Source organism: Dendrobium catenatum, unplaced genomic scaffold (genome assembly GCF_001605985.2).
Source record: "Dendrobium catenatum unplaced genomic scaffold, ASM160598v2 fragScaff_scaffold_43, whole genome shotgun sequence".
Lineage (NCBI taxonomy): Eukaryota > Viridiplantae > Streptophyta > Magnoliopsida > Asparagales > Orchidaceae > Dendrobium > Dendrobium catenatum.
Window position 1 is genome coordinate 81,050 of NW_021318505.1, and position 9,458 is coordinate 90,507.

Genomic DNA, 9,458 nt, shown 5'->3' on the forward strand with positions numbered 1-9,458 from the left:
ATGTAAGTTTTCCTATATATTAATCCTCTCTTAATTGATCTAAAAAGTGTTATAAATTAAACTGTAATATAAAAATTAATTTTAATATAAAATCTAATTTTTCAAAAATTTAAGTTAACTTATAACTCGATCAAGTTAAGGCTATCAGACTTATATTACTTTTAACCATACATTATTTAAAATATTATTATTGCCATTTTGATATTATTTCTTTTTTCAATACAATTATCTTTATAATTAAAGAAATTTGATTTTATAGATTATTGATTTTGGAAAGATCAATTTAAAAAAAAGTATATAAAAAAGGAAATGTATAATGTGTATAAAAATTGAAAGACTGCGCAATGGTTCGCAAATTAAAAAGAGGCACAAATTAGCCCAAATACAAAAAAGATGCACAAAGTGTGCCACACATAATTGAAAAGATTCTGAATGTCACCAATTGAATATGTTCTTTCCTCTATTGTTTAATCTTCAAGTTCAAATCAATCTAATATTCAATTATGCTTTATATTTAAAACTGAATTTAACTAATCTTTATTTTGTCACTTTTGCAATAATTATCATTATCTGATTATTCATAGTGCTTCATGACCTTGATCTTTTTTTCTTATTTATGTTATACTTTAATTTAAATGTTTTGAATTTTTCTTTTCATCTAATGGTTTTTAATTTTGTTATTGCAATCATAGTTGATTCCCTTTCAAGATCAATTACTAAGGTTTCTCATATGACTTCTTTCATTTCAACCTTTTTATTTCTGTTTTTGTTGTTGTCAAAAAGGGGAGTAATATTATTTCTTTATTGTTTATTTATTGTTTTTTTTATTTTTTTTGTATTTGTGTTTGTTTGTGTTTGATTCTTGGTTTTTATTATTTATTTATTTATTTATTTGTGTTAGATGTTGTTTAAGATTTTTGTTGTGTTTTTGTGCTTTTGCATTTGAAAAATAAAAAATAAAAAACATTTAAATTTTGTGTTCTTAAAGGAATTCCCTTATATTCATATGTTTATTCATTTAGGGGGAGTTAAGAAGAAATTTAGGGCATTCAATTTTACTCAAACAATAATTGTTTTGTCATCATCAAAATGGGAGAGATTGTTGAGATAATTGCTACTTAGTTCTTGATTGTTGATATTGTTGCAACTTGTATCTTTTTGATGATTCCAAATATTATTGCTTTGGTTATTATTTCTTCTAACATATTTTGGAAGATTTATTTTGCTCATGTGTATACTAACATTTCAAAGAAATTATACTCCGGATTGTTGAAGACTTCAAATCAAGATCAATTTAGAGTTTATTGTAATTGATGTATATATATTTTATTTTATTGAGTTTGAGAGAGCGTGATTATAATTAAGTAACTGAGTGAAAGTTCGTTAGGGATATTAAGCCCTTATAGAACTGGCCCAAGCTAACCAAGAGGGGGGGGGGGAGTGAATTGGTATTTTAAAAATTCTTTTCACAAAGAAGTAAAAATCACACCACAAAAATAAGTGTGGAAATTAAAGTGCGAAAGCAAGAAATAAGAACACAAAAATTTATAGTGGTTCGGTCAACCCGACCTACGTCCACTCCTCGGAGGCGCCCTCCGAGTATTGCACTACACTCGTGACTCTCCTTTAGCCCCCACAGTTAGGCTGAGAAGCCTTTACAAAGAACCTTTTTTTGCCACCCCGGCAAGGCAGAGAACCAATCTCCTTTTGCTTCCTCCTGAAGCTGGCAGAGAACCATAATCAGATGCTGAATTCTTACCTCTACCGACCATTTCACGGATGAGAAACTCTAGATGAAGAAGAAGCAGAGCGATCCTTAAAGCAACCCTTGTGAATCCTCTCACAAGCTCCCCCTCACAAGATCCTCTCTCTCTCTCTCTCTCTCTCTCTCTCTCTCTCTCTCTCTCTTCAAGGTCTTCTCAGGTCAAGGAAGCAGCAAAAGATTGTTCAAAAACATTGAACAAGAGCTCTTAAATAGAAGAGCTTCTAAGGAGCTCATTAATTGCAAGTTGTCGACTATATCGTCCAGGACGATATGCAAATCGTCCTGGCCGATCAGTATAAATTCCATGAGATCGGCCAAAGCATCGCCCTGAATGAAAATTGGACGATTGAAAATTGGCTTGATAGTCCAGGACCATCTCACGATCGTCTAGGCCGATCAATTCAAATCAGAAGAAAATCGTCCAGAGCATCGCCCTGAATTCAAGCTGGCCGATATTTATCATCCAGAAGTAACTAAGGTTTTTGAATATATCATCCTGGCCGATCCTGAGATCGTCTAGGCCAATATGATCGTATCAATCATACTTAATTACTTCCTTGATTTATTTGATTAATTAAGGCATAATTGTGAATATCGTCGAGGCCGATCCAAGATCGTCCTGGACGATTACCAAAAATATAGAATACCTTAATTGTTTATGGCGGCAATTTCTTTCTATTTTGAGCTTATCGTCATGGCTGATACACATATCGTCCAGGCCGATCTGTTAATGATGGCTGCCTTAATTAAGAATCCTGAATAGAATCTCTATTTTAAACTAGATCGTCCAGGCCAATACAAATATCGTCCTGGCCGATGTGAGTAAAAACAAAAATTCTAAGTCTCTCAAGTGTGTGTGTAGGGTTACTTAGCATTAGTATCTTTGAACATTACAAATAGACTCAATAAGAGAAAAAGCAAAGTATAGACTGACTCAACCCTAACCTATGCAAACTTGAATTGGCTTCATTTGTTCGTCTGATATTTGATTCCTGAAAAGTTAGAAGTAACAAATAGTCCAAGAGAACCAATAGTGTTTGTCAATAATCAAAACATAAGTTATGAAAATAGATTTGAAACAATCTCCCCCTTTTTGATGATGGAAAACACAAGTAGGAAAATCTCAGTAAAAATAGCTGTTCATTAAAATTTTAGAGTTACAAGCACATCAACTTTTACTACCACATCCTACTCCCCCTTTTGTCATCACAAAAGAGGGTCCTAAACACACAAAAAGAAAAAAGGAAACAACATAATAGAAACTAAAACAAACTACAAGACAAACTACAAAAAATAGAAAACAGAAAACATAAAACAAAGACTAGAAAAATGAGGGACCCTGATCATCAGATGAAGGTGGTGGAGGTGGCTGCTAAAAGTAGCTAGCTAGTGTAGTAAACTGAGCATTGAAACAGGCGATGTCCTGGTCATACTGCTGCTGCTGGTGAGTAATGTAGCTGTCAAAATGGGATAAGTCCTCTGTGCGGTCCTTCTCATAGCGGGCAATGTCCTCAGAATGTTGCTGCTCCTGTGCAGCAACGTAAGCATCAAAGCGGGTCTCTAATTGATCAAACCTCTCCACTAAGTGGTCAAACTGTGAGTGCTGTCGAAGAGGATCAGGAATAGAAGCGGGAGCGGGAGCCTCCTCCTCCTCAGCCCCCCGAGGTTCCTCATCCCCTGGGTGGAGACGAGTACTGTAAAGGGTATTGAAGGAACTATTTGAGTAGAAGAGAGTTGGGAGGTTGGGAGGAGCAGGATATTGGAGTTGATATTTGGTTTCAAGGACATAGGCTATGAGGTGTCCTAAAGCCAAATTGGGTTTCCACTTATGACCTGGATCGCGGATTAGGGTTAAATGATCAATGTATCGAAAAAATAAGTCAGCAGTATTAAATTCTCGATGAGCCATGATGTAAAAAGTTGTCAGAGAAAGTAGAGGAGTGATGTGTATTCGGTCCCCAGCTTTTAGAATAATGGAGGTTTGAAGGACATGCTGAAATGTCCTAGCATCTTTGACTAAAGAGCTAGTCTCTCCAACCTGAAAAGGTGCATTGGTCTGGCAAAGAAAATGGTTTTCCGTGGACCAGTCAAAATCAGGATCTGAAATGATTATGTGAATCTTATCACCGGTGGTGGATAGCTGTAGAAGTTCAACACAGTCCTGATATGTGATTTCGACGGGGCGTCGATTCACATAGGAGGTTAGGGCTGTGAAGTTTGGATTTATGCGAAGATTTGTGAAGAATTCACGAAGAAGCTTAGAATGAAAGGGGAAAGTGAGAGACAGAATGAAACAAAGAGAAGTGTGAGAAAAAAGATCAATTACCGGATACGAAAGGTGAACAGGATTGATGATTCTGGAGACAGTTATCCCACATTCTTTATATCGATGGTAAGCAGATTCATCTTCTGCCTCCCTGAAATAAGGGTCAACCCTAGCCCTCGAAGAACTCCTAGAAGTTTATCAGACTCGCTTCCCACCAGCCATAGCGAGAGACTAGTAAGAAAACACAAGAGAAGAGGAGGTGTGAGGTGAAAAACATGGCTGGAATGGCCTGAATTTAAAGAAATGACCATATCATCTAGGCCAATAGCAGAATCGTCAAGGACGATATGGGACAATAATTGCGTACAGGCCGATTGGTCAAAAAGGCGGTCCGATCGGTCGGGCCGATCAGATATCAGCCAGGATGATTAGACACAGGCGATCATCCCAAGGAGTCAAGCCGGACGACCGTTGAAAAAGCAGATCGTCTGGGCCGATTAGGTGTATCATCTAGGATGATGCACAATAATTGATCGTACCGGCCGAAGTTAAAACATTTTAAATCTGTGCCACGTGTATCATCCAGGACGATTAGTGGATCGGCCAGGACGATTGTCCAATAATGGATCATCCAGGGGCCGATTTTAAGGATTTAAACGTGCTGACACGTGGATCGTCCAGGACGATCTAGTGTATCGACCAGGACGATTACCATAAAATGCATCGGCCAGGATGAAATATGTTATTGGCCATGACTATCATTATGATTGCAACAGAGTTCGATTAGATTGTCTAGGACGATAAATTATCGCCCAGGACGATGAGTTATAGCAAGCACAGAAAAGTTCAGCAGATAGAATTTTGAAGAAATTTGTCCTATCGTCCAAGATGATATGAGAATCGGCCAGGACGATGTGACAAGAGATTTGAATCCAAGAAAAAAGTTGATGATCAAAGCCCTAAAAAAAATAAAGGACACACAATACAAAGCTAAAAACAACAAAAAGGCAAAAAACTAAAAAGAGAACCAAAGAAAAAAAAAATTTGTTTTTGGTTAAGCTTTTTTTTTAGCAAAGTATCCATATGACAAATTTTCAAACAATTCAATTTTAGAGATTCAAAAAATCAAAGAGTTAACAAGTCAAAATCTGAAAATGGTAGAATATCTGATCTTGTTAATCCCTAGCTTGGACTTCTTTCAGGGCAATAATCGTCCTTTTAAAAATAAAAGTTCTAACTCAAAAAAACTTTACAGGGTAAAAAGAAGATTCAATCAAAACTTGGTTACAAATAAAATATCTTATAAATAATATACCAAAGTAATTTGTCTCAATCATGGAATTTGAAATCAAGCCTTTGAAAGCATCAAATAACCAAAGAGTTCTCTAAGTTTTAAGATTTCAGAAAAGAGATAATATCTTGTATTTAGTGGGCTCATTTTATGCCTCTTGTATCTTTGTTTTGGCTCTTAGAGCATCTTGATTTTTGATACACATTTGTGTATATATATATTTTTCATTTCAAATTTGCTTCTTTTCCACTTTTCCTCTTATTTTTTTTTCAAGGTAAGTTCTCTTTAACAAAACCCTTAAAAAGAACCTTAGTTGTGAGTATATCCTTCAAATATTAGAGAATAGAAGCTCTCTCTCTAACATAGAGAAGAACAAGTCACAAAACAAAATCATAATCATGTGATAAATGCAATGGCAAGATTTCATTTAACTTGAAAGATATATAAGAAGTTTGGATATTATGCACAAGATAGATTATTGTAGCAAGATAAAAAGAATCTTAGTTGAAAAAACCAGTTGTCAATATGAGATAGACTTTTGTCTAGAAAAAAAAATTATGTCACTAAAAGAGGTTAGAGGGAGGGAAACCATCAAGTGGGAGGATCTCCAAGGGGAAAGGCTCTTCTACATCCATGACCTCGAGGTACTCTGCCTTCTCCAGGAGGGAGAAAAATGCGAAGGTTCTCTGCCGTCGCCAGGAGGGTGAAAGCAGAGTTTGACACTTCACCACACCAGGTTGGTGAAAGGGGTATTGTAAGAACTTCTCCGCCTCGCCAAGGGGGGTAAAATGAGTGCTATTGCTTGTAGTGAAATACCCGAAGCGGAGGACTCCGGGGAGTGGACGTAGGTCATGGTTTGACCGAACCACTATAAAAATCTTGATGTGCTTTTCCTTATTATCTTTTATTACTGCGTGCATTTTATTTTGCAATATTTGCTTGGGAAAATTTGTGAAAGAAAAGTTGTTTAAATTTTCATGTTAAAATTTTAAAACATCAAAAAAATATTAGAACTCCTTCTTAGGTTTTAACTATTGTCAAAAAGTTTTCACAATTCACCCCCCCTCTTTTCCATCTAGTAATTTCAAATTCTCATTTTAAAGGATCTCGCCTTGAAGATCCTAACATATAGTATATTTCTTAAAACTTTATGCAATATTTAAGTACAATGGAGTTATTGATGATGCCATTAGACTTAGATTATTCCCATTTTCTCTAAGAGATAAGAAAAAATGTGGTTAAATTCTATAACCCTAGACTCTCACATGGAATGAGTAGGCCAACAATTTTATAGTAATATATTTCCCACCTTCTAAGACTTTCAAACTTAGAAATGATATTACTTCTTTTACTTAGTTAGAAGGAGAATCAATTTTTAAGAGTTAGAGAGATTCAAGGAGATGCTTCAAAAATACTCTCACTATGCCTTACATGATTGGTTGATAATTTAAACTTTTTATAGTTGATTTCTAGGATCCCTTAGAGCCATAATTAATGATGTAGTTGGAGTTTCTTTGATGTCAAAACCTTTTAAGAATGCTTATGAATTAATTGAGGAAATTTCAAAAAATTATTTCCAGTAGCCTGCTGATAGGGTGAATCCTAAGAGTGTGGAATGAGTCTATGAAATAATTCTTTATTCATTTTAACTGCATAAGTTACAACAATATCAAAGAAGTTGAGCACTTTAGGCTTTAATTTTGATTCATCTTTATATTTGGAAGATAAAAGCTCAATGAAATTGAATGATATCTAAGGGATTAAAAATATAAATTTGATTGAAAGACAGTTATCCAAATTTAAATGCATATAATCAAGGTTTGAGGAATCACCCCAATTTTTGTTAGTCAAATAATTTTATGGAAATCAATGAAATTCTAGTCAATATAAACAAGAAGCAAATTGGAATAATCAAAACCAAGCTAATAATAATCCAAGACTAGCTTATCCTTATAGATTTAATCATGGAAATCAAACTGAAACTAGAAAGACACCACAAGAAAATGTGATCATTCAATAGAGAACTCAATTACGAAACAAATCTCTTAAATTAAAAATATGGAAACTCAATTAAGTTAGCTTGTAATTTTTGTAAGTAGTAGGCCCATAGAATCTTTACCTAGTAATATTAAAGTTAATCATAAGGAGAAATAAAAAGATACCAATGTGACCCAATTGAATAGTAATAATCATCCACCTTAGCCAAATGGAAAATGTGGGCAAGTTTGGCTGAAGAATATAACTTAACATTTCTTGGGAGGTAACCTCACCTTAAGTCTAGTTAGTTATCTATTCTAGCTGAATACTATAAACTTAGCACTTTTAACCCTATCCTCTATATTAGGTTTTGCATAATTTGTTTTAAATAAACCTTTGAGCGAGAAAAAGGGAGTGCCACAACACATATCTTCTAACACTGCAATGCCCTAATGGGCCATAATGATTAAATTTTCAAAAATTTCAAACTTCTCTCCCACTAAAATTTATAGAACTTATTAGATGGAAGTTCATTTTTCAGTCTGTACTTACCCTTTAGTGAGAACCTTTCTTCTCTTAGAATTTAAATTGTAAGTAATGGAAAGCATCAACATAAACACTCTTCTTCAAAGTGCCAAAATCAAGATCGTACAAAGAATGACAATTCTTTTTTACTTCTTCGTATGAAATGTTATATTATTATTACTAAGTTTAATGAATTCCAAAAAGGAGATTGAAGAAGATAAGAAACAATATTTAGAAGAAGTAAGGAAGATGCATGATGGTAGTGTTTTCTTGTATGATTTCTTTCTTGTGCAAGATATCATGTTATTTGATTATAAGTAACAGTATTTCCATGGAAAAATAAAAACTGGATGGAATGGCCCTTATACTATTATTAGAAATTTTGTTAATTGTGCCATCAAGATACAAAATAAGAATACCTTACAAACCAAAAAAGTTAGTGGATACAGATTAAAACCATATGACTTAGAGGAGTGAAGAATTCTTAAGGATGTGTTCGTGAATTTTGTTCTACTTTGTTATTTTGTAGAAGAGATAAAAGTGATAGGAGAAATTGGCTTGTGTTTTGTACTTAATTAACAAATTTGGCTTTGAGAGCCATTGTTAAACTTAGGGTGCCTTGTGCACTTATTATCTTGTATCTGCGTTATATTTAATATTTTTTATGGATTATTTTGTGTTAAACGCATGTTTTATGTGCCTTTTATCATTTTTATGAAAGCATAAATTTTGTAATGTTTGTTTATATTATATTAATATATAAGCAAATTCTCTTCATGCTTAAATTATTAATATCCTTCAATTACTTTTATATTCTGATTAATTAATTAACCCTTATAAAAATGATAATTAAAAAAATTTAAAATTAGGATAAGAAGAAAACCCTAAATATCCGTTTCAATGAACTTTGTTTATACTTGATAACTTAGAAAAACTAATACTTGACTCATTCAATCATTTAAGATATTATCCTAATTTTAATTTATAAGCTATGACTTTATGAAATTAACTTTTAAAATTGAAAAATAAATAAATAGTATAAAAAATTAGATATAAAATATTAAATCATAACTAATCTAAAGATGGAATTAATAATTTCATTAAGTCCTTACATTAAAATCATTAAGATTGTTTAAAGGACTAAAGTAGAAGTTGATATTCAAAATCATAAATTATGTACTCCACAAAAGAGAAAAAAAAAAGAACTATAAAGTAGTTCTCAAAAGAAAAAGGTATGAAAAAGAAATGAATAAAAAAAAGATATGTAAATTCAAAATTTGGTAGTAGTGAAAGCTTAAGATTAAAAATACAATCTTATATAAAAATTATTGATTCTGTACAGGTTGTTAAACCTAAGCTACTGTCCCAAGGCTAACATACAGGGGGGGGGGGGTGAATTGCTAATTTAAAAATTCTCTTGGATTTTTTCAAATAAAAAACCAATTTAAAATTATACAGTAATTTGATTTTAGTTTAAAATATGCTTTCAACCATATGAAAATAAATTGTAGAAAATAAAAGTGAAAAATAAAAAGACCAAGATTTATAGTGGTTCGGTCAAAAATGACCTAAATACACTCCTGAAGACTCCCTCTTCAGGTATTGCACTATAACCAAAGTGACTCTCCTTTTTC

General features: G+C 33.1%; 1 non-coding gene across 1 annotated transcript; it reads right to left on the reverse strand.

The window, feature by feature from the left end:
- Positions 1-6,645: 6,645 nt before the first annotated feature.
- On the reverse strand, positions 6,646-6,751 carry LOC114579394. The gene has a single exon (XR_003700335.1). It is a non-coding gene; the product is annotated as a small nucleolar RNA R71 (small nucleolar RNA).
- Between the last annotated feature and the right edge of the window lie 2,707 nt (positions 6,752-9,458).